This window comes from Simochromis diagramma, unplaced genomic scaffold, assembly GCF_900408965.1.
Source record: "Simochromis diagramma unplaced genomic scaffold, fSimDia1.1 OVJJ01000753.1, whole genome shotgun sequence".
Lineage (NCBI taxonomy): Eukaryota > Metazoa > Chordata > Actinopteri > Cichliformes > Cichlidae > Simochromis > Simochromis diagramma.
In genome coordinates, this window is record NW_024387523.1 from 905,057 (window position 1) to 930,802 (window position 25,746).

General features: G+C 40.6%; 2 long non-coding RNA genes across 2 annotated transcripts; both read left to right on the top strand.

Moving 5' to 3' along the window:
* The first annotated feature begins 3,184 nt into the window (after positions 1-3,184).
* LOC120726996 lies at positions 3,185-24,838 on the top strand. Its single transcript, XR_005694411.1, has 3 exons — positions 3,185-3,444; positions 22,447-22,722; positions 22,890-24,838. It is a non-coding gene; the product is annotated as an uncharacterized LOC120726996 (long non-coding RNA).
* LOC120726998 lies at positions 14,437-20,486 on the top strand. The gene is made up of 2 exons (XR_005694412.1): positions 14,437-14,625; positions 17,833-20,486. It is a non-coding gene; the product is annotated as an uncharacterized LOC120726998 (long non-coding RNA).
* Positions 24,839-25,746: the final 908 nt, after the last annotated feature.

The window sequence follows — 25,746 nt, forward strand, 5'->3', positions numbered from 1 at the left end:
CTTTCTATTTTTTCTACAATGCAGCTTAAATCCAAAGGTTAAGAGGACAGCAAAGATAGATTTTACTGCTAAAGAAAAGACCTCAATAGTGAAAACCAAAGAGCTCCACTGTATCTTTTCACATTTTCTGTTTCTCCGCATTGTGCAACTCCCTCGATTTTATGATGTAAACTCCAAAAGTGTTCTTTAATATAGCCTGATGATGATGATGATGATGGTAGTGGTGAACATAAAAGACGAAAACAAGCATCTGTTTTTTGGGGTTCTCTTTTTTTCCTGTTTTGAAGTATGCTTACGATATGCTGTTTTTTGACCTCGAGGCTCTCTCTGTCTGAGTTGATTCTATAACCCGATTCTGTTGGAAACGTTTGGGTTTGAAACTGTTCTCTACTGTCCCTTAACTCATCGCTATCTGTGTGCCTGTTGTTTTGGGGGCCAGGGAAACGGGGACAAAACAAACCTGTAAGTGTTAGAAATAAAGTGCGAATTTAGACCAAAGTCATCTCCCGTGTCTTTGTTGTTATTTTGTTTCTATAATGCAGTTCCTCTAGTGGCCACTTGACAATTAGGATAATGAATCGTGTAAAAAATGGTCAAATCATCTTAGGATGATGACTTCTTGAACATAATGAGGAGTTCACTGTACTCAAAAGGCCTCCACAGTCATCAGCGCCCAGTGAGTGTTCATAGACGACTATTTGCTAACACATTTGCAGTTTTAGCATAATGAAAATAAAATAAAACAGTCAGTTAATCTGTTAATTAAATTTCACCTCCACCGAGGGGGTTATGTTTTTGTTGGTCATGCAGTCTGTAAATATAATTGCTCAAAAACTTTTGAATGAATTCCAATAAAACTTTGTAGAGTGGGGTCATGTTAGCGATCCATTAAAATGTGGCTCACATTCAGCGAGGCCTTCAAGACCAAATTAGTGATTCATTGGTTGACAAATCTGGCAAAAAGCCAAAGTGTGGTTTGTGTTGGCAACATAAAAGATTAAAAATATCATGTCTCAATTAACCTTTGACTTCTCCTTCAAGGTCAATGGATTGATCTGAAGGTCAAAGTGATAATAATGCAATATAGAGCTGTTTGAAATGTCATTAGGTTTTCAGACTGACAAGAACATGTTAGCACAGGATACTTTGGAGTATAGTTAATGTCATTGTGACTTTTTTATGTATGTTACAGTAATGGGTTCTAACCTTTTAAGTGCATAAAAAAATTTGTACATCTACAATGTCCCTGAATAAGTGTTATTTTTTGAGGAAAACTAGATAAACCTGAGATCAAAAACTTTTTCCACTTTATATTTATTACTAAACATTTGAAAAAACTTGTACTAAACAATGAAGTGGATTCTATACATGTACTATACTCACATACTGTAAATAAAAAATAATTATAGTAAAAATTAAGTCTATTAGTATGTTCAAATGAGGTTCGACAGAGCAAATCTGCACGTTTTACTGCGTTATGAACTTCTTAAAGTAATTTTTAAATTAATATTAAAATAATACAATATTATTCCCTTAAAAGCCCAGACAGTGAGCTGCCTTGCTGCAGGTTCTGAGCACTTCTTCTTTCAGTGTTATTAAACATATTACACTCTAAAAGACAAATTCAGTGAACTCAGATTTATTAATGTTTTATGGTGTCCCCTGCCTCAAAATCTAAAAAGAAATGAATCATTAAAAAATAAAGAGGATCCAACTTTAATGAAACTTTAATGAATATCAGCAACATCCCCCCCCCCCAAAATAAATAAATAAATAAATAAATAAAATGTTTCTTCAGTTTAGCTTGACTTCATATTTTTCACCTGGTTGTCTGGACTTCACTGGCAGTGGCTCCCCACCACAGTCTGAGTTATTTAAACTGTACAACTTAAGTGAAAAATGTTGCATTCTGCTAACATAAAAGGCATTCAGAGGCCACATACTTTCACAGTCAACATATCTGAGGAATCTTTACAGTGCTCTTGAGGATTAAAAAAAACAGTCATAGGAAAAATAACATTCTTCACTTTAATGTCGAGCACAGAGAAAGATATGTGAGCTCCTTTATTTAGTCTGCCATCTTCATGGTATAAAATACTGACCCTGATAAAGACGCTATGAGCTGAAAATCTGCTTTTAAACCATTTGCATTCCTGACTAAATAAATGTTTATACTTCATCTCCTTAAGAGCCTGGTCACTTTTTTCTGTCCACACATTATTGTGTTTTGTGAATTTGATCCAGTTATTTTACAAACCTAGTTAAATGTTAGACCACCTTCTTTTCACCAACTTCCAAGATGCTTAAAGGGACAAAACAGAACTTCCAAAAAGGTCTGAAGATGAGGTGAAGACCAGAAGCTTAAACATGGAGTAACTGAAAGATGGGCACACTGTGGTCATAAAGGGATCGTCATAGTCCCCAACAATACTCAGGTAGGCTGCGACAAATAAACAATGTTCAGTTGTAACTAAGGGGACCAAAGGGTGCCCACATATCCCCCACACAGGCCAGGATGGAGCCATGCTTTTAAGTTGTTTACACCAAATTCTAACTCTACCATTCAAAAGTAGCAGCAAAAATGAAGTTATGAGAGCAGGCAATATTGTTCCAGCCTTCTTCTGCTCACCTTTACTGAGGCTGCGTGACCTGAAGCCTCAGTCTTCTGTTCTTAGCTGACAGAATCAGAATCTTTATTATAGCAATAAAACTGTATGAAGCTGAGCTGCCGTTATCTAGAAAAAGAAAGACACAGTCACTCAAAATTAAAAATTAAGTTCAAAATATATAAAAATGTGTCTATAAATAACAATTGTTTGGATATTAAAGTGGGACCCAGTGTGGTCCTCTGCTGCTCATCTGCTTTAAGGATCGACATGGTGTGGATTCAGAGATGCTCTTCTGCATTTCTTGGTTCTTTCTGAGTTGGTGTTGCCTACTTATCAGCTTGAAGCAGTCTGCAAATTCTTCTTTCACCTCCGAAATCAACAAGGTATTTTTATCCAGAGAACTGCCGCTCACTGGATATTTTCTCTATTCTGAACTTCATCAGTTTCTAAAAGACTCAGAGCAGACCGCCTGGTACAAAACACATTCAGAGTTACTTAAGTCCCAATTTCTTCTCCATTCTGATGCTCGGTGTAAAATTCAGCAGGTCATCTTGACCATGTCTACAAGTCTAAATGCACTGAGATGCTTCCAGGTGGTTGGCTGAGCGAGCGGTTGACCAGGTGTACTTAATAAAGTGTGTGATTAGTGTTTGCACTATCATCTCACACGCTTTCTGCTTCTTAAGAGTGGTGTTGCCGGGGATTGGAAACAACACAAGTGAGAGTAATCAGGATAATCAAACAGACAGGAAGTAAAACCCAAAAGAAGACACTATCAAAGTGACAACCAAGACGTTACCTACTCAGAAACTCAGACTAATCATGGCGATGACAGGTACGATCAAGACACTCGATTTTATTATTAGTCCAGATCTTAAAACCAGAACAAATCCCAGGGATGATAACAACTTCACATGTTCAGCCAGAAGAATTACAATCAGGCATTGTGGCAACATCTTTCTGCTGACAGTCTACCTATCTCTTAATCCCCTTTTTTAAAATGTTGCCTATCTTGCACTTTCCTATCTCTCTCTCCCAGTTTTGGTTCCTCGAGAGTTGCTGACATAGAGAGAATTTTTACCCTTCTGAACCTCCCTTCGAATTCTTGCTGCTACACATGTTCAGGGGCGACATCAGGGAGTGAGCCCCCTGAATCATTCAGGGGGCTCGAAGCAGGATAGGACAGGAGCCCTGCAGCCTGCCACGGATTATTGAAATTTAATGTGCAGGTGCTCTTGTTGCCAAGATTTCTAGCAGCGCCCCTGCACACATTCGCCCCTTGTTGCTGCCTAGCACTAACAGAGGGCTCAGCAACTGCAACTTCGGGAGATTAAAAGAGTGCTGCTGCTGCTGCTGTTGTTGTTTAGGGAACAAGTATTGAACCGGTTTTCATTTCTAAAAGCTACAGCTTCTCAGCCAGTTCCTACGTGCTTCTCCTCATCTGTTTTTTATGAGTGCGACCCAGGGTTGTGTGAGGGTTTCTAATTTAACAGATCAGCCAAACCATAATCCGCACGCCTCCTCCCATCTACAGTAAATCATACAAGTGCATCCAACTCCACATACAAATAGCTTCTGGGGAAAATTTAGAACTCGGTCTCCTTGGTTCTCTGTCCAGCACCAACTTATTATCTGGTCAAATCGACATTCAACTCTGTCATTTTGCTTTTTAAAAACACAATTTAAGGACTGGGTTTTTCATTTGCTCCCTCCTTGGAATATTTAGTTTCTTTCTCCCAGTCTTGTGAAACATTTTCTGCCACCGACTGCCAGCTGTGGTGAAATGAAACGGCAGAAAGGCAGATACGAACTTCTGTGTGAAATTGATGCAGTAGTTTTGTTCCCCTATGAATCGATGACATGAAATAATGATGTTGCTATTGGTCCTGGGTGGTTCAGATCTGGGTGGCCTAGTTCGTGTGTGTATGTGCGTGCATGCATATGTGTGTGTGTGTGCATTTCCAGTCAGCCCCAGTCTCTCTTCTGGGAACTAACATGTTGTAACCCACATGAGTCCCTCAGGAGCAGCTTTGCTTGCTACACTGCACAGAAGAAACTAACTCTGTCTCTTTCTCCCACACTCCCATGCTCTGTAAACCATGAATGAATCCCTGTGTTTGCACCTTTACACACTCTGCATGCCAGATGTGAAACTGCCAAATGTTTGGAAAGTCAAATGAAATACCAGGTGTGAAGCAACCTTGAAATTGGCAGCTCCGGTCTGACCGCAGAGGCGATGCTGAGCGTCGGTCAGGGGGTCTCAGAGCCACATGATGACCAGCAGAGAAGGTGTCAAAGAACTGGATCATAAGTCGGTCTGTTTCCTCATCACAGCAGCTGCACAGCTGGAAACTAAAAGATATATTTATATAATTTATATCTTCAAAAATATAGATGAAAAGTAAGAAAAAAGACTGATTTATTTCTCTTTGCTAAGAGTCATATTACACTGTTTATTAAATACAGCAACAACAAGAAAACACCTTAAAAAGAGGCCCTCTTGAATTATTCTCAGTATAAATCCCTTTCTTCAGACTCTTAAAGAATCAGCACGGGCAAGTTTAGTGCAAACCCCACTAGGTGGCGCCCCCTCATTACAAAAAGCTCACAACGACTGAAAGGCATGAAGACATGGACACCCAGCACTACCTCAGCTCTTGAGGGACTCTTTTGTTGTTCGTAATGCTCGTCCTTATAATTTCACGTTATCACTTTGACCATGCAGCGTTTATATTTTTTCCTCTTTTGTTTAAAGAGTCTGATATTCCTGTTTCATCCTTGGATTACCAACACTGAGGCACTATTTACGATTTAAAACAAATAATTGAGAAATAAGTGAAATGAATTGCCACAATGAGACAATTCAAGAGCATTTAGAGGCAAAATTTCATGAAACTGCAAAAATTCCCAGTGCACAAAAAAACTTTTCATTAAAACATAACCTGAAGCAAAGCTGTTTAAAAAGTCACTATGAACCTCATGTCACAACAACCCATAAAATCTGTGAGCTTGAAAGAACTGATGGCAGCATTAATTTAGAAGAAAATCTTATTTTACAGCCTCGCTCTTAAATCTTCGGATAGGCTGGGATGCTGTGAGGTATTTCCTTTAGCAGACACTTGAGGTCTTTGTCAGTCAGATGAACACCAAGCAGCAGAAAAGACTCTTATAAACTTGTTAAAGACAATCTGCAGGAGTGTTGCTGTAAACAAACTGTCTGCCCGCACTCAGTTCCTGAGCTGTATTGCATGTAAATGAGCTTTCATTGTTTTGAATGGGAGAGCCATTGTGGCCGTTAGTGTGTTCTGCTACATTTCACATTTAAATTTGGTTACACGGTTAAACTGTCTGCAGCGTAAAACCAGTGCAAACATGTGTGACGCTGGTCTGAGTTACATCACAACTCACTGCTGATTTCACACGTGGTGACTCATTGATGTTAAAGGTAACCCTGTCCAGTGTTGGTATATAAGAAGTATTCAGATCTTTTCTTACAGTAGCACTAAATTAGTAAATTAATCAAGATCTACACCGTGTATAAATCTTGATTCATTTAATTTTAAAGAAAACAGTTGATACAAGACACTGACTGCACCAAAGTTGCAGTTTCTGTTTCTGGGAATGGGCACTGTTGCTGAGTTTTTCCATATTTATTTAATTTCCGGTAAATGCTATTTACTTCCATTATATAAAAAAGGCAGACATCTCTAAAACTGATATCTCCAAACTTGGGTAGCTCAAATCAAAAGAAAATAGATGGATAAATAGAAAAACTTAAGGTCTGATAGTGGCATTGGTCTGAAAAGCTGCTGAGAGTGCCTTAAACCTGCATTCTTCCTAATGACCAGCAGGGGGAGACTCTTCTGATGGCAAAAAGAAGATTGTATAGAAGTATTTGAGAACAGGGACCTACTTCTCACTTGAGGTATGACCTTGGTAAATGCTCTCCTAGTGGCGTTATGGTCCTACCTTCTAGTTTGAAGTCTGATGTGATTTATAACGATGTTTATTTTGTAAGAACAGTCCCATTTAAAGTGATATACACATGTCAAGCCTTTCAGAATAAAACGCCACTCTTCCTTCATTATCTCTGATTTAAGCAAAACAAAGATAACAGCAGCTAAAATGCTCAACTACAGGTTACAAAAAAGCAGACTTAACCAATTAATGGGTAGCATCATTTTGGCTTTGTCCATCCTTTTTATACAGTCTGTTTTTCTTGAACACTGTAGTGGAGAATAATTATAGAGTTTTGATCATAAGTTAAATACGCTCATCATGGGTATGGATGATCTTTGGCTTTCTTTCAAATGTTTTTTTTTCCAGGAGGCGATGAATGCACTGCATACATCTTTAATGACTTTAAAAACTTGGGGGCATGAGTTTGGATTTTCTCTAATATACACTTAAATCTAAGTGATGCTGAAGGCTCTACAATGTCTTCTAACCTGACAAGGCCAAAGCCTATTAACATCTCATTATTGATCATGACTGACTACAGCTAGTAGTTCCTCTTTGCAGGCATGAAAAGGAGTTTGTTTGACAGCACTGATTGGATTGACCGATACTGAAAACAATCAGAAAATCTAAAGAAATCAGCAAAAAAGGAAACTTGAAGATTTGCTAGTTGGAATGGTCTCTTGGAGCCATTTCTGGTCAACTGCAGATCCAAATATCATCAGTTTAAGAAACTGTATGTTAAGTAAAAGTTGCTTTGCTAGTTTGGCTCACTGGAAGAATACACAAACTATCACCTTCACATGGAAGGGAATTGTTTAGGTTGTTCAGGAACATGAATACCGTGTAACACCAGCATCCTTGTCCGTAGCAAAGGGAGTTTTATTTTTCCGTGGACTAAGCAGTTGCTGATCAAGAAAGAACCACCTGCTTGAAAATCAGTATCTTCAAACTCAAGTAGAATTTGCAGCTCGTCACAGGGACGAGCCAAATACCTTCTAGAGAAAATATTTATGGTCAGGTGAGACAAAGATTGGGCTATTTGGCAACAGTGACAAGAGCTATACTTGCAGGAGTAAAGTTGAGGCTTTCAAACCTAAGAACGCTGTACCAGCTGTTAAGCATGGTGGTGGTAGCATTATCTGAAATCAACAGCTGAAACTTGGACACAACTGGATGTACCAGCAGGCCAATGATGCCAAACACAGATCAAAACTGGTTTTGGAATGGTTAACAGAGTTTCCAAAGGTTTCCCAAAGCTCCGACGTCTATAGAAAATGTGTTTAAAAGCTCGGCCCATGCCAGAAAACCAACCAATTTTAATGAACTCTACTAATTCTGCCAAGAAGAGCGGCCTAATATCCAGCTAAAATTATGCCAGACACTTGTTGATGGCTATCGAGAGATGTGATATTTAACTAAATATTAGTGGGTGTGTATATAAATACAAAATAGAAAATACAGTAAATTCAAACTTGTGCTCCCAGTTCTTGCTTTTTAAAGTCATTCAATATAAATGCTGTACAATCATTCCACCCTGGAAAAATAACAGCTCAAAGAAATCATTAAAACCCCCAAATTACCGCAACAGCCATGCCCATGATGAGTGCATGTAAACTTCTGACTGCAACAGTAAAGTAGCAAAAATCTTTGTAGTTTTCCACCACGAGCCACGTTTGAGCCAATCCGTTTGAGAGCAGACTTGATTTTATATAAAGACACATCAGCTTCTGAACCCTTGGATGGGCGTCTCCCCTCCTGTTCGTCAGAACAGATGATGATGGTGTGAACTGGCCTTTGTGTTTGCATGAAAGCACATGGCTGCTTGCCTAAAATGTAAATGCATGAAAACCCATCACCACATGTGCGTCTGACATACGACTGTCTCCCCGAGGTTCAGACGCCTCCAGACACAACGTCCTCTGGTAACCGCTGTGATGCAGACAGTCGCCCTGTAGCTATAGAAACAAAACTGTGCGCTCGGGGTGTGTGGTAGGTGGCAGGCTGCTTGCGGTTGGCCGGATGGCTGGTGTTGTCGGGATGGCTAATCACCGCAGCCCTGGTGTGATGTCTGTTGCCATCGCGCTCTAGACTTGAGCCAAGAAGAGCAGGACTCTTTCATATTGCAGGGCCTATAGGCCGCTTCTCGCTCATCCACTCCAGCCAAACCTACACAAACATGGTGCCAGCCAATCTCAACCCAACTCAGACAAACTCAGTCTCAAGCCAAACCCACCCAAGCGTAACTGTGTGCAGCCAAGCCCACCACTCTCCACCCTGTCCTAACCCAGCATTTGATATTTTATATTCTAGACATTATTTAGCCAACGCTCGCCTCCACACCGTCTTATAACTGCAAACAGTGGAAGAAATAATTGTGGGTGGCAGGATCACCCTGGGAGTAAAAGGAGTGTCTTATTACAGAAAGGTCAAAACCCTGATGATATTGACAGCTGATTTGTCTGCAAGCTCACTGTCAAAGTGTTTTAGCAAAACAATCAACCGCAAACCATTCAGTGTTAGACACTCCGAGCTAAGCGCCAAAACCATAAATCACAAATAAATCTGTGTATAAAAGACGTATGAAGGAGAAAAATATCAATCAAACATAGTAACAAATGATACAGAGGTGCCAGACCTTTACACTGACGCAATATTTCATGTTTATTTCATAGTTTTGAGTTATGTAGGCCAGAAAGGACGGAGCTAAACAAAAGATTAGCATTGGGTTTCATTCAAATACATGCAATGTGTGTTCAAGTTGCGTGAATCTCTTTGTAAGTCTTTGTCATTTTTCTCAGAGACATGCAAGTACAGACAAGTGTTGACATACAGCAGGGCTTTGCGTGCCTGAATAGTCCAAGACAGCAGACTATACATGTCAGTCTAAACATATACAATATATTCAAACAATAAAGACAAGGAGGATAAGGGAAAAAGTAGAGCAAAGAAGGCTGCTGATTCTCAGCTTTGATTTCCTGTCAGCGTGCAGAAACACGCAATACATGCAGAAAAGGAAACGGGACAGGGTGACGAGGAGCAGAAACACAGGAGGGGAGAGGAGGAGAGGTGAGGTGAAGTAAAGGAGTTTAGGAAAAGGAGGGGGAGAAAGTGACATGCAGATAAATGCAGTGCTGAACAGAAAGGTTAAAAGCCTCCACTAGAGGAAAAACACACTCCTGAGACTGAAGTTTGCATCCAAGCCACAGACATTTAAATCAACAACGTAGTGAATACAAGCACCTATTACTATTTTCACTGGCCTGTCACCATGTTAGCGCCGTTGACTTTTACATACCTTTCTGTCTCTCCTGTCAACAGACAGTAAAATCTCCTGAATGAGCTACTGTGAGATGCTACGAGGCAACGAGCCTGTTAGCATCGATGCTAAACTACATTTTACATTTAACTGAGTTTGCTGACAGTGAATTACAGTCAGTGGAAATGGGGACATCCTGAACATTCAAACGAGTGTTTAGCCTTAAGTCAACAATCTCACAAACCACCCGAAAGGGAAATCACTTATTTTTAGGCCTCAGTTTTTGTTTGATGCGTGATTTACTTTACTTTACTTTAATGGCAGATTAGCTTGGGTAAAAGACCAAAAGTTGAGGCCTAACAATGTGTGCCGCTGGTAAAGTTTCTGGGCTGCCTTTCCTCATAACATCCCTCAAGATTTTCTCCATTTAAAGCAATGAATTATCAGGGATTGTAACATCTAGTCCTTTTACTGAATCAGAATGTACTATATTTTCACTCAAATATAATAATAATTATATAATTAGATGTTAATCTTTTACCCTAATGTGTTTTCAGTTTTGAATAGTCATTATTCACTTTTTTTTAATTTTATCAGCCACCAACCAAATACTTTGTCTTGGTTACAACTAATAACTAAAACTGTCAAAGTGCAGCCCTGAACTGAAATTACCCATCCAAGGTAGATTCCAGTCTATAATTATTCCCAGGATGTCAAATCCTGACATTTCGTCGATGCAGCTGGCGTGGGTAAATCGCGCACAGGATGTCCTTTGGCATCTGCGCCACAAAGCTTAATTTAGGCTTCTGTGTTGAATCTATGTAGAGCCTACGACGTAGCCTACACAAATGGCCGGCGGCGTTGCCAAGATTTATATTTCTGTAGTTTGTGCCTGCGCTGCTCTCCAAGCGCAGTGCGCGACATGCCAACACACTAGTTGGCGGTGGGGTTTCTCTTTTTGAGTTCGTGCTTTCTCTTCCAGTCAGTTCGGGGGAAATGACTGAACAGGCCAGTCGTGCTTGTTGTGGGTTGCTTTGAAGTAACATACATTTCTAGGGAGGTGTATGTCAGGTTACTGCATAGGGTTTCGTGGTTCTGTGGGTTGTTTTAGCCTAGAAGTTCAAATCTCCTGCAATGCTCTGGGTTTTTGGCATTGATGTGATGGCTGTGTCTCTCCCAACTCTTCATTTTCCAGAGTGCAGGATTGCTGCTGTGCAGCAAGTGTACACTGTTTCCAGCACAAAACTTTCCTTTGCAAGCAGAAGATATCTGGGCATAAAAATATATGTTGGTGCAGTATATTAGTGATCTGCAAATAGGTAAGCACTAATCTAAATCAGTCTTCAGTTTAAGTGTTTAAATAAAAGATTGGCATTGCCAGAGGCAAAGAGAATTCTCAAGAAATGATGTCTTAATCACTAAGCAGTGTAGGATCATAGTACATACACTCACCAGACACTTTGAGTACACCTGCTCAACTAATCGCTAGCGCAGACGTCTAATCAGCCAGTCACCTAGCAGTATATCATTTAGACATATAGACATGGTCAAGAGGATCTGCTGAGCATGTGGTTGGCGCCAGGCAGGCTGGTCCAAGTGTTTCAGAAATTGCTGACCACATTTAGGATTAGCCGTGAACGGTCCAAAAAAGAAAAAATATCCAGTGAGCAGCCAACACGTTCTCACTCCCTAAGCGTAATATTTTATGCTAGGTGACAAATCATCAACATTTTACGCTTTCGGGTACCTAACACGTTCCTAAATGATGACGTCGAAAAAGGAGAACACATGAGAGGTGGAGCAGCGGTTCTCTGGGCAGAAATATCTTATTAATGTCGGAGGGCAGAGGAGAACTGGCAGACAGTTTCAAGCTGATAAGGAGGCAGAATAACTGGTTGCCTGCTCTGATGAGTCTAGATGTCTGCCGCAACATTTGAAAGCATGGATCTATCCTGCATTGGTCGAGCTGGTGTTGTTTTGGTGTGGTTGGTGTTTCCTTGGCAAACTTTGTCCCTATAGTACCAACTGAGCATTGTTTAAACACCACAGCCTACCTGAGTATTATTGCTGATCATGTCTATCACTTTATGACCAGTGTCTACCCATCATAACGCACCATGTCACAAAAGTCAGATCATCTCAAACTGGCCTCCACAGTCACCAGATCTCAATCCAACAGAGCACCTCTGAGATGTGGTGGAAGGGGAGAATCGCAGCATGACTGTGCAGTCAGCAAATCTGCAGCAGCTGTGTGACGCTATCGTGTCAATATGGAGCAAAATCTCTAAGGAATGTTTCCAGAACCTCGTTTGCAGAGAATTAAGGCAGTTCTGAAGGCAAACGTTGGTCCAACACAGTACTAGCACAGCGAACCTAACAAGTGTGAGATTTCAGACGCAGTAAACATGTTTCTGTCAGTCTTCTAGTGGTCAAAAAAAGTTTGTGGAGCTTTACATTTATTCTGTCTCTGTGTTGATGCACAGTTAAGTTTGTGTTAAAGTGCTGTGATGATTCTTGATATCAGTTTTTGCCTTTATGCTTTTGCACTGATGTGTCTGCATCATTCTGCCACCACAAGTCAAATTTACCTGGAGCAGATAAATTGAGAACAAAAGCTACATTTACTGAAACGCAGCAAAGACAAAAAAATCATCAAAGAGGAAAAAAGACATGACCAGGAGAATATTAGCTGTGGCTTTAGTGTAATGAGTGAGGTAAATAGTATGTAAATGATCATTTCCTTGTAATCTTGACTGAAAATGTAACCTTTTCACAGTCTCTGCCTTTTCTGTTGTAGATTAGCTGTGGAGAAATCCAGCTACTGCAACAATCTGGCTTGCTACCCGGCTTTATTTACAAGCTTGGCGCACCCTCGAGGCCCACCTAATTGAACTCAACAAGTCCAAACACATTCTGCTGGACTGCTGAAAGCAGTTCTGAGAAACGTATGAAGCACATGAGGCAGATTAAAGAAAATCATCTTGGATTGCAGTCTCCTTTAGCTTACAGACAGTCGGTTTCTATACTGAAGGGTGACGGAGTAGTCTGGGTATTTATGGAGTGTAATATGGCAGGAAGCGGTGCATGGTGCCAATAGGAAGAGGGAGTTCCTCCAGAGATAGTCAGAAGAGACTGTTAACACATGCACACTGAGCTCCATATAGACTGACACCGTTCCTCACATACCTCGCTCTCAGTCCGACTGACTGCTGGCTGCTCCGCTTCCTAATCCCCTCTCTCTCTCGCTTTTTCACTCTTTCCCTCACACTCCTCCTCTTTCATTAGCATCTCCTTCTCCCCCCCTCTCTTCACATCCTGCCAACTCACACTTCTCTCCTTCACTCGCTCATTCCCCTCGTCTGTCTGCTCTCCCTCTCCAGTTTCCCCTTACTCATGTTCTACTTCTTCTTCTCTCTCCATTACAGACTTGGCACAGGACTGCAAATAGGTCAAATATAACTCTCACATTCCTTTCTGCAGTCCCTCTTCCCCTCTGAGGACTGAATGTGGTCTCTCTTTGTCTTTTTCTTTCTTCACATTAAAAGTTTATTGAATATGACTCCACCGTCACTCTGCAGAAGACTTGACTTGCTTCTAATTAAAAGCTGGCTTTCCCCCCCCCAACTTCCCACCACTTCGTAAGCGTGCGAGTCTCTCCTGTGCACTTCATTATGCGGAGCAATAATTTATGGCAGTTCATTAGTGACAAAACTTTTGAAAGAGCTTAAAAGAAAATTCAAGTGGCCATCACGGCAGGATGAGAGTGTGTGTGGGACAGATTCATAATTCATGAGCATAAATCAAAATCTGAGCATCGGTTCTTGATTTGAAACACACTCTATCTTATGTTGTCCACACTAAATCAGATAATTTTTAAATGTCATTTAGGAAGTGGAAACAAAGCATTTTCTAGTCATAATGTTAAAAAACTTCATTCCACAGTGAAATAATGAAAGAGCTAAGTCATCTCTTAATCACAGCTGGCATTTGATTGGGAGACAGATTAGTCAGATTAGTCTGCTGGTTGGTGCACTGTTTGTTTCCCATGTTTTTTTTCTCTCTTTCATCGTGAGTACAACTCAGTGGGAACACCTTTGCTCAGACAGTTTCCTTTCCACGCCATAACAGGAAGCTGACATTTTAATTAATCTACTCTAATGACTTTTTTTATTGTTTATTTTTATAAGATTTTTGTTAAAATCACTACTAGAAAGTAGTCAGGAGTGATTAACTGGATTTAAATAGGTAGGCTACTTAAACCTGAAGGCCACCTGGTTGCCCCAGTCATGTTGAATAACACAAAAACTCATTTTACCTCCATCGGATTTGGGTGGCAACATTTGTGTGGTGCTCTTACTTCATGTTGCCTCTCAACGCACAGCGGTGTTTTTGTGTAGCTTATCTGCATAGCCAATCTAATTAAAAGATATGTGTAAGTCTTATTTCATAGTGGAATCTTCATGTGCTTTGTCCAAAGCACACTCTCTCTTGAATTCACCCGCTAATTATATTCGCAGTATTCACTCACTCTGTCTTTAGGGTTTCGCTAGCTTAGCTTAGCTCGTAGCCAACTCGCTCGCAGCATGGTCTCTTCACCTGATTCTCCAGCACTTTCCTGATCATTGTGTCAGATGCTTAGTTTTTCATTGTCAGTATAACAATATTTGTAATAAATGTATCCTGTTTGCAGCTCTGGATTGCAGGATCATGTTCTGGTTTAGGACCTGGATGGCCTGGGGATAGAAGCTTCTCTTGAGTCTCTCTGTTCTTGCACGGATGGTGCAGAACGTCAATATCGAGGTAAGAAATCTCTCAAGCGATTACTCACACAATGCGACGGAACATCTTTGTTTTTATGTTTATGAAAGAGGTGGAAAGAGAACAAGGAAAATATCTTCTCGGGACAAAAAAGAAAAAGCACGTGCTTAGATTTTATTAGAGGTTGCGAGCCAGAAAGGTACATACTAAATGTGTAATCCAGTTTCTTTTATATGTTTTGTGTAAAATGTTAATCCTGTTAAATTATTGCAGTGAAACAGGAATAAAGTGGCAGAAAATAAAAATAACTAGATGAAAGTACTAGTAGTACTGCACTGGTAATTAAATAATTTACTGTAATTCAGTTTTGAGGGGCTTGCCCTGACCTTGAGTATTTACATTTTTATTTCCTTCCATAACAGGAAATGCTCAGGTTCATTTATTTGTCATTTTAGCTATTCACATGACATTTGTGACAGTAAGACCTTACATAGAAAACAAATAAAGTGCTCTGAATACAAACAGAAAACCGTGGTTTCAAATAACAGTTGGACTCACCATGATGTCATCTAGATGAGGTTCAAAGTGTGGCCTTCCCACTAAACTCTCAGACTTTCAATGGCACTAATGCACGAAAAACACAAAATTAGAGATTGAATCAAACTGTTGTGAGGTCCTACTTCATTAGCAATCAGACATCTTTTATTCCCCACTGTGATAATAAAGTTGCAAAAAGATGACTGGAAACATTTCAGGCAAGGGTCAAAGTTTTCTACTGAGCACTTTAATCATTTTGCAGATAACGCTCTACTGTACTCTCAGTTAACAGTAGGATTTTTTTTTTCTACTGGGTATTTTAAAAGCTTGGTGTGCTCACTTAAAGAATATGAAGTCTGCTTAAGTCAATACACTTTTAATCATTTAATATTTAATCAGCACCTATGCTCATATTTCTTTAAAACCTATTTTAAAACCAGTCTTTTTAAAACTGCCATGAATTCTCACCTCACTAATGAGACTGGTGTTTGCTTATAAATGCAATTCATCACTCAGACGCTTTGAACTGGAGGTAAAGTTTGAAGGGAGGTGTCCTCCCTGAATTTCAAATGAGCCTGCAACGTCCTCTGTGACCTCCCGTAGCCTAATAATAACAAGCTAATGGAAAGAGCTGTACCACCTCTCTTTCTTTCCTTCCTCTATACATTTGTTTTCCTTTTCAGAACCCCGCTCTCTCCTCCCCCTCAACCTTCCCCTTTTTGGCCCCTTCACTCACTCTTACTCATCTCTCTCCTCCACCTCCCCCGTTTCTTCCATGGCCTCACCTTCCTCTTTTTCCTCCTTTTCTGTCCTCTCGCCTTTCCCCCGGCGCAGCAGCGTGTTAATCCCATTACACATGTGTGAATACCAACTGAGGGGGGAGAGAGGGAGAGAAGGGGGAGGCAGCGAACAGAGAGTGTTTGTGTCCGAGTGAGACTGAATGCATACGACTGTGTCTGCCTGATGCAGAACTCCCAGATGTGGAGTGATGTTTAACGTAACATAATTCAATGCACTATAATGGAGTGTAATGTAGGAGTTTTGCTGTGTCTGGTTCTAGGAATTCAGCTGAGAGGCAAAGTTGAGTTAGTATATTTTAATAGCCATTGATATTTAAAAGCTTACTTCATCTTAAGTTCCACTCACTCTGAGTAAAACCCAAACTCTGTGTACTTTATTCTGCAGTATATCATGTATAACACACCAGCAGAAACAAAGAGAACCAACCATCTGCACCTCATATCCACATCAATGCAATCGTGTTCGCTACAGAAAAGAAGAAGCAAAGAAACTCAAGTGTTGCACAGAGCTTTATATGAATTTTTAAAGATCAAAGTTTCTAAAAATACACAGTATGCCAAGGTGAATTCTGGAGAATGTAATCTACTGTATAAATTCATGCACAAATTGTGTGTTTCGTGCAGATAGAAACAAATGAATCTGACATTTTTTAAAAAAGAATATGGTCCACGTTTGCAAAGCTGGAAAAAGCTAGACTAGAAAAGCTGACAGACCTTGATTATTTTGTTCCAAGGTTCAAAATGAGTATTTTGTGTTTTATTCATCCTCGAAGTCCGTGATAAGCAATAGAACAGAACTGGGTGGACTATAATAAGATAAATTTTGCAGTTTGGTTTGTGCAATATGTCACAACAGAGCAGAGGTGACCATAAAGTCAAATTAACCTCCAATTTCTGTGAATTTGTAACTGATTTTTTTGTAACTTTTAACAGAAAATGTGGTTTGACAAGGCCACAAGTAGAAATTATTGAAAATGAAGCTGCTGGAAGTCGTGTATGTGTGTTTTTGCTCACATTGTGCATTATTTAGATGTCTCATTGGAAAAAATAACACACAGCTGCAACATGAACCCTTTTTCTAAACTCAGGATTTTTTTTTTTTTTGGTCCTTTTCATTTTTAGGATAAATAGTCGATATATTTGGAAACTTGAAAGTGTATTCAGGTCCAACAACAGTTTACAAAGGCTTCTTTTCTGTTAAATTGTGCATTTAAATACGCTCTACATTGTAACAGTGCATCGTAATTTATTATTCCCACAGTAAGTAAAATGTAAATCAGCATGACTGTCAGACTGTCATCTATCAAAGACATGCAGAAATGTGTGTTTTCACTACGTAAAATGGAAGTAAATTTACTTACAAGTTGTACGCGAATGACTAGCTTCTACTTTTTACCAAAGGAAAAGAAAATCAAAGTAGGCGTCACACCTAAGAAACTCTTGTTTTGACTCAATCTGAAATGAACCTTCTCCATGCCTACCACCTCTCGAGTGCTCAGGATGTTTAGCTGAGTGTGCTTCGAGTGATTCAAGTGTCTAAACCTTCTTTTTTTTCCGTGCTTGATGTGCTTGTTTTGATTCTGAGATGGCCCAGCTCCTCTCGGTGAATTCAGGGCTGGTTGCTGGGCTGTCGGGGAGGCGATGAGGACGCAAGCTAGACAGTGCAGACAGGCCCAATGTGGCTCCTGAAGAGTTCAAGCGCCAAGAAAATAAACAAGCCTTTTGATCACAAAGGGCCCATTCACTCTCTCTCACTCTCTTTCTTTCTTTCACTCCCTCTCTCCCCCTTCCCCTCTACTTATCCTCGCTAGTTTCTCCTCTCCTGACCTCTATTTTTTTTATCCTCCTTTAAAAACCTCTCCTTGTGTCTTTCTTCCCTCCATGTTTTTTTCTATCTTATCTGCAAATCCAGGACCGAGAGACGAGAGCTGCCGAGAGACAGACCTCCATAAAGAAAAGACAGACGCATCATCTGACCAGCCAGGGGGCAGACAGACAGACAGACAGACACAGAGAAACACAGACAAGGGCCTCCTTATTCCACTAACATACTGTCATGGTGCAGAGCAGAGGAACACGACATGGAAAATGTCACTCCATCTTTAGTATTTAACAAAAAAAAAAACAAAAAAACAGGGACTCGGAGAAACTTTCCCCTCCAAACATTTTCTGCTGTCACGAACATGCTCGCTGCTTCATTTTTACTCCTCTACTGGGTGTGCTTGGCAGTGTTTTCTTATGCATGCAGATGGGCCGGTGTCAAAAGGCCTCTCCCTTTACAGTTCTGTTGTTGAGAGTGCGTGCTGATCACTCTGGGTGTGGCTCTGCTACCATTTGCCCCCTCAGGCCTGTTTTCCATTTTCAAAACAAGCTAGATTTCCTCAGATAGAAAACACTTGGCTCTGAAACAACAAATAAGGACGCGAACGGAGCTCCATGTTGGCAAATGGAACAAAAAAATGCAAAAGGTAGGCGAAGGAAAAGCTGGAGCCTTTGCGTCTGAAATGCGTCGCAAACTTTACCTGATTGGCAGCGCGGGGTCATTAACACCTCTAATGCAGTGATAGTGACTCTGGTGATTAATTGGTCCCAATCACTCCACCTATTCACCCATATGTAGCGTCAGCTCTCCTGCTGGGCTTTTGTTGCCATTGCTTTTCACATGCAGTCGCGATCTGCATCCCCCGACGAGGCCACCCTCGACACTGCCTGTTTCATCAACAAACTGCAGCCCAGGTCTAAACGCTCGTCACAGCTCACAGTCTGAAATTCTGTGGAAGAAATACTCTTTCACAGACATTTGTTCTCAAAGTCTGTTTTACCTTCTTGTGCTTTTCAGCTGCTTTCTGCAACAAATGACTGAACTGTCCTTGAATTTCTTGCTTGGAGCTTTGCAGATACCCACCGACAGATTTGCATGTAGCATTTGATAGACGGATACATTTTCCACGTTTATTTCCTTAGCCTTGATAAGAGGAGTAACCCCAGCATAGTAATTGTTTGTTTGAAGCTCGTTAAGGGCTTTGAAATATAATTATTCATAGTTTAACAGTTTTCAGCAGTGTACGAGAGCAACTCCTGAATAAATTTCCATCATTTCCATTTACAAAATGTATTATCTTTCTAATTAGACTCATTCATTAGGACCCATCCATCCATGCTTTTGCTTTAGGTTTTCGGGTTTGTTTGCAAAGGTAGGCAGAGTTGTTTGCTCGTGTGCAATCTTCCAACAGCACGGCCCCCAAACAGGGATGATGCTGTGTGTAGACTGAATCCCAAAATATTGCTTCCTTTCACCTGGACGTAGCATTTTCATTGGTGGAAGCTTCCCCTTCACCCAGCCCAGTACACTGTCCATCTCCATAACTTTGCACTAATCTGATGGTACTCTATATACAATGATTCTATCTCTTAAATAAGCAGTTTTCACCATTTTCTGGTCTCTGTTGAGAAAATAAAGTTCTCTTTTTTCACATGTACCACCTTAGAAACTTTCTCACCACTGGAAATACTCCACTTGGTTAAGGCGAGGGCAGGATACACCATGTCAAGTCGCTTACTGTGAATTCACCAAACCATTTCCTGCACTGGGGAGCTAGCAGGTTAAAGGATTTGTTGGAAATGTTTATCGGTTTCAAAGCTGCAGCTCATGTGTGAAAAGGCTTCGATGAAGATTAGAATCTGCTAAGTCACAGCGAGTGATGCCCACAGTGAGTATTTAAATTTTTCACACACTAAAGAGCGAACACAAACTACAGATTTTTAACGAAGGAACGAAGGTTTGGTGGGAGGATGTATTTTGATTCATATGGCATGTTTCTTGCCGTGCAGTGGCCTCTCCCCACCTACACAGCTAAATGCATTCTGTGGTTTCTCAGGACTAAAAGCTCACTGGCAAAATGAGAAATAGTTGTTTTTGCATTATATTATAATTCACTTTTCCTTCCAGTAAGCAGGGCAGTTTCTTGTAAATCAAGACACACTGTTAGCTCTGCACAGGGATCTCAAAGCAAAATCTAACTGAATATTTGCTCCTCATTCAAAGGAACCCACGTGGATTCCTTGTTTTTGTGCCGCGCAAACCAGATGCAACAAGACTGTTCACGCTTCACCTTGTTTGTCTTGATGCGTCCTCGGGTTGAACAAAAGTTCAGCAGCAGCAGCAGAGGAGACGCATTAAGCTAAGGGGCAATCTGAGGCGGAAACACTGTGTCATTATTAGGCCTTTCATCACAGCCGGCATTAGTAGGAAGAGCGCAGGTGTTATAAAAACCCCTCAGGATGTCGTGACAGCGAGCTGGACCTCAAATCAGTCACAAACGTAAATGTTATTATTTACACCAGCTGTGACGTGTGAAAGCCTCACCTTATAAGGTGTTAATGTTTGCTTGTGTTTAACATGATTATTCTCAGAGACATTATTAGAGAAACACACACGGCACTAAAAGAAAGCAAGTGTGGTGTTAGAAGTATAACAGTGGAAAAACAGCCTTTTAACACATTCATTCAGTGGAAAAAACTGAAAATCTTTAAAGCGTTATTTAAATAAAATGAATATCTGCACATTAAAAACTCTCCAACTCTTATTCTCCAAAATACGACTTTAAAAAAATTCTTGTTTCTCGCTGAAATTGAAACGTCTACGATCTTTGTCTAAATAAAGAACCTTGAACCTTGAACCTAAATCTTAATTCAGGATTCTTTGAGTATCGGGTCTCCCTGTTTAACTGAGAATAACTCGCTATCTTGGCTCAACTCCAGTGATAAGGAATATTATATAAAAACAGATATACGCTCACCGGCCACTTCAACAGATACAAGGTTAAACTCCTTTTTGCCATAGATTCAAATAAGGTGCTACAAACTTTCTTTAGGGATTTCATTGCCAAGCGACATGTTAGCGTCGCACAGTCGGTGCAGATCTGTTGGCTGCACATCAACGATTTTACTCTAGTTCCACCACATCACAAAGGTGGGCTACTGGATTGAGATCTGGTGATTGCGGAAGCCGTGTGAGTGAAGTGAACTCAGTGTTGAGATTATTTGAGCCTCGTGACATGAAGTGGCTACATGGTCATTGTCAGCAACAATACTCAGGGAGGCTTTGACATTTAAACAATAATCACTTGGTACTAAGTGTGCCAAGAAACTATCCACCACACCACTACAGCGCCACGCTGAACCATTGATACAAGGCAGGATGGATCCGTGTTGTTTACGATAAATTCTGGCACCACCATCTGAAAGTTGCAGCAGAAATAAAGACTCATCAGATCAGGCAAAGTGTTAATTGTACCTCCAGTTTCCTGTTCTTAGCTAATGGGAGTGGGTCCTTGTGTTTTCTTCTGCTGCTGTAACCCATCTGCTTAATAGTTCAGTGTGTTGTGCATCCAGAGATGCTCTTCTACACACCTTGGTTGTAACAAGTGTTCATTTGGGTTACTGTTGCCTTACTCTCAGATTGAAAGCTATTTTTCAGATAGTTCTCTGCAAACCATGGAGATCGTTGTGAGGGAAAATCCCAGCAGATCAGCAGTTTCTGAAAAACTCAGACCATCACATTCAAAGTGACTTAAATAAGGTTTCTTCCTCATTTTAATGCTCAGGTTGAACTCCAAGAGGTCGTCTTGATCATGTCTACGTGTCAAAATGCATGCCACAGACTTGCCACCATATTTAATAAGCAGTTGAACAGGCCTACCCAGTGTGTGTTTTGGGGTTTTTATTTTTCATTTAACTACATACTGCACAACATTTCGAGATATGACAGGTTTTCAAGCTAACAGTTGTCTGGGAATCACCTTGTTGCTGAAAAACTAGTATTTAAATCCTGTCAAACTGTCTTATCTTTGGCATCTGTCAGAGATTCAACTACATAAATGTGTTCCTGCAACAGGTGCTAGGAGAAAATGTAAACTTGGTTCTTTGTCAGGTGTCAAAATGTTCAGGGCTAAAAGTGAAAAAGCAGCTAATGTCCAAAGTAAAACTTTGGAAGACCTTCAGAAAGCCTGGAGAACATTTCCTCGAGACCACTTTTAAAAACGATTAGAAGAAAGTCTGGCACCTTGGAAACAAAACGCAAACAAATGAGGGGGTGACTCCAGACTTTTTCACATTTCACTTTTTTTTGTATGGGTGGCTACTTCAGTTTTTTGCATACAGTCTGCAGCTGGCGTTAGTGCGGGATCGTTCTCCTCATCTAACTCCTCACAAGAAAGTGACTCATCGTGGAGGGTTTTTGGGGGCGAAGGTGTTATGAAGCATCACATGGAAGTATTCAGGTAAAAAGATGATGATAATGATGAAGAAGACAAGAAGACAAGGAAGCAGAGAGCACTTGAAGGTGAGGGGGAGGAAGAGGAGGTGGAGGCGGAGGAGGAGGAGGGGGGAACATGTAGGCAAAAGTAAAAGTTGATGAGGATGAAGAAGGAGGATGGGGAAGTAAGTCTTAGGTGATGAGATGTTTTCTGTTGTACTGCTGATGTTATTATGGCTGTGTGTGTGTGTGTGTGTGTGTGTGTGACAGTCACCCACAGGATGCCCTTCACGTCCCACACACTGCCACTCAAAGTAAATGAGCAGAGGAGGAACGGAGATGGATGGATGCACGGACGGATGGATGCGAGGAGAAGACAGTGGGATGGCTGATTGGCTGGAAATAAGGCAAAAGAAAAGACCCACACTTTTTGTCTCGCCACTTTATTTCCTTCCACCCGCTCCCTGCTCTCCAGTTCACGCTCTTGAGTAATTACTGCTCCTTTCTTTCAACTCCCTCTCCCTCTGCTGCCTCCTCAGAGCTGATGTAAGTGCTGAAGGGCCCTTCATTAGAGAGGAAGAAAAGAGTGTGGGAGAACAGTGTGTGTGGATGTGTGTTAAGTGTGGCTGTATGAGCCCATAATGCTAATAAGCGCCTGATGGGCTCCAGTTGATGTCCACTTATAATTACAATCTATGTAAATTTCTCACCAGATCCCCGCGGGGGGGCGAAAAGAGCGCCTGTTGCTCGGCCCTTTCCTTCCTCCCCTGCGTGTATAAATAACGGATGGCGGCTCCCTGGCTGCCTCGCTGTCGCAGTTTACAGGTAAACACGGAACCTCTCATGACCCGCGGCGGTGATGGGTCTCCACAGCAACGCCGTGACGCGCCAACCGGGAGAGAGCGGGGCGACAAACTGGAGGCAGAGGCGGAAGCTCCGGGCAGCGATGAGCCGCGGTCCTCTGAGAAGATCGTCTATTAGCACGATGACTCACTCCACATCACCGTCATCTCCCTCTGTGATTCATCTCTGATTGCAGTTACATTAAAACAAAAATATTTATTCATCATTAAAATACGTCATAAGCGCAAATGGAGAATATCTGACGAAAATGTCTTCGGGTTGTTTTCTTGGTACTCAAACGCCACATTTCATTTAATATGTTTGGCTCCTTGGGCTTTGGGGCAAACAAAAACATGCGCTGTCAAACATGCGGCCTGCGGACCAAAGTGTGAGCATTTGAAATTCTCTTGACGGGGGGTACCAGCATTAATATTACTATATTACTGTTGTTTTATTTCGAATTCTTTCAAATAGTTGTATGTAATACATTATTTTAATTAGATATTTTAGATTTAACTTTGTTTCCCACTATAAAGCTTTGAATGTGTGATTTTGCAGGCTGGGGAGTCCTGACCTACAGTCGCCAATGTGTGAGCTCTAGGTCTGACCGAAAGAATGAGATCACAGATACAATCAGCGAGAATTAGCTTTCCCCAAGGGGTGGCTGGCTTCTCCCTTAGAGATAAGGGTGAAGAGTTCAGTCATTTGGGGGGGACTCAGAGTAGAGCTGAGGTGGTTCGGGCTTCTGACTAGGATCCCTCCTAGGCGTCTCCTGAGTGGGGTGTTCCAGGCATGTCCTACTGGGATGAGGCCCCGGGGCAGACGCAGGACATGCTGGAGAGATTATATCTCTCAGCTGTCCTGGGAACACCACGGTTTTCAAGCAGCAGAAAACGGATGGGTGAATGGGAACCTCTAATATCAGGAGTAGCAGTGTAGAGTGGGGAAGACAATTACTCAGAAATAAAGATGCAGTATTGGATTCAAAATTTATTAAATAAATGAGGATATTATGTGTAAAGTTTAAATTTCCAGACTATAAAATTTCACTTGCTGAGCATTCCTGATTCTCGCATCTTCTCTCATCGTCCTGTCGTTCTTGCATCTTTCTCCCGCTCTCAGTGTCAGACAATAACATTTTTTTTTCTCTGCCAGTTTGATCACATTTGCTGAATTTGCCTTTAAAATGATCTGTCACTTAACAAAAATGTTTTGTTTTGTTTTTTATGCTTGATCCTCAGCTAGCTTCTGAAGTTACATCGACCGTAACTTTATTTACATCTGCACAGTGAACACACCACAGGGATGAGAAGGGAAAAGAAATGTGCTGAGAGTGAAAGCAGACTGTGGGATGTTATTATTTTCCTATTAATGACTTAGCATATCCACGCTGCACCAGGCAGCACAAGAAATTAACTCATTTGTTTGTAATATGCATTAATCTGCTTATCTGGTTTAAATGCTCATTAAATGAAGATGCCAGGATGCAGTTCTGGATTATTTCAGCCCATTTTAAATCCTGTTTGCAAAGTCAGAATTTAAAGTTTGGTAGTTTTAGCAATTTTTGGGGGGCCTAGATATTTTTTTAATTTATATATAGTGAGTCTAAAAATACTCAAATTACCTTCTCTGGGTAAAAAAAAAAAAAAAGTGGAACGTGTCAGAGTGAGTCGTGTGTATACCGTACATAATTGTTCATGCACTTTTTCCCTTGTTTTGTTGTTTCAGATACATTTTTTTTTTTCATGTGTCGTTGTCCCACTGAATTATCAGTCTATTTTTTTCATCTGATCTTTATGGTTGAAACAATGGCATGTGATATGACAATAATAATGATGATTATTTTGATTATTCTTTCTAAAGGTCTGCAGGGGGCGACTCCTCTGATAGTAAAAAGAATGTAAGACTAAGTAATTGACCTCTGGGCTTATTTGTTTAAATGTATTCATTCATTTCTGTGATCTCAGAAAACTCTTTCCTGTTGAGTTGGCAGCATGTAGCAGCAGGTCTTAATTAAATACATTTTGTCAAATCCGGCCTCATTAGAGTTACAAGGGATGATAAAGCTGGGCCTGTTTTATGTTGGATTTACCATGTGAGTGAAAAGTCGCTGCTTTACATACTGACCCTCAGTTTTTAAGAACCACGCCTCAATCATCATCAAGTAGAAAGCTACAGCCTAAGGCTGCAAGATGTCATCGAAATATGGCTGACATTACAGTGGCCATATCCATGTTTGACATGCAGTCTAAGGTACTTAATCAAACACATTTAACCTCCTAAGACCCGAACTCTTTCATGGCATGCATTTTTTTTTATTTGCTATTTGGGCTGATTACCTGATAAATGTAAAAACAAAGAATTTTGTGTTTTGTTTTGTTTTGTTTTTTTCCTGATTGTTGTTTCTAAGAAAAATGAGATCCATATGAGGATATTTGCTTTAAAATTCAATAGGATAGTGGCAGTATAATGTCCTTATAAGTGGTTATCAGGCCCTTGTAGAGCAAAACTTTGTATTTTGGTCTAGACAACCAAAAATGTTTTGGTTTTTTTGTTTTGTTTTTTTTTTAACTATAGAGCATTATGTTTTCAGGTTGTCTACCAACATGAAATGAAAAGTGATTAAAATAAATAAATAAACGTCACTGTGGCCTAAACAAACATACACACAGTTCAGAAATAATAAGCTAATACACAAGTCACTCAAGATCGGTTCATGAAGCGATT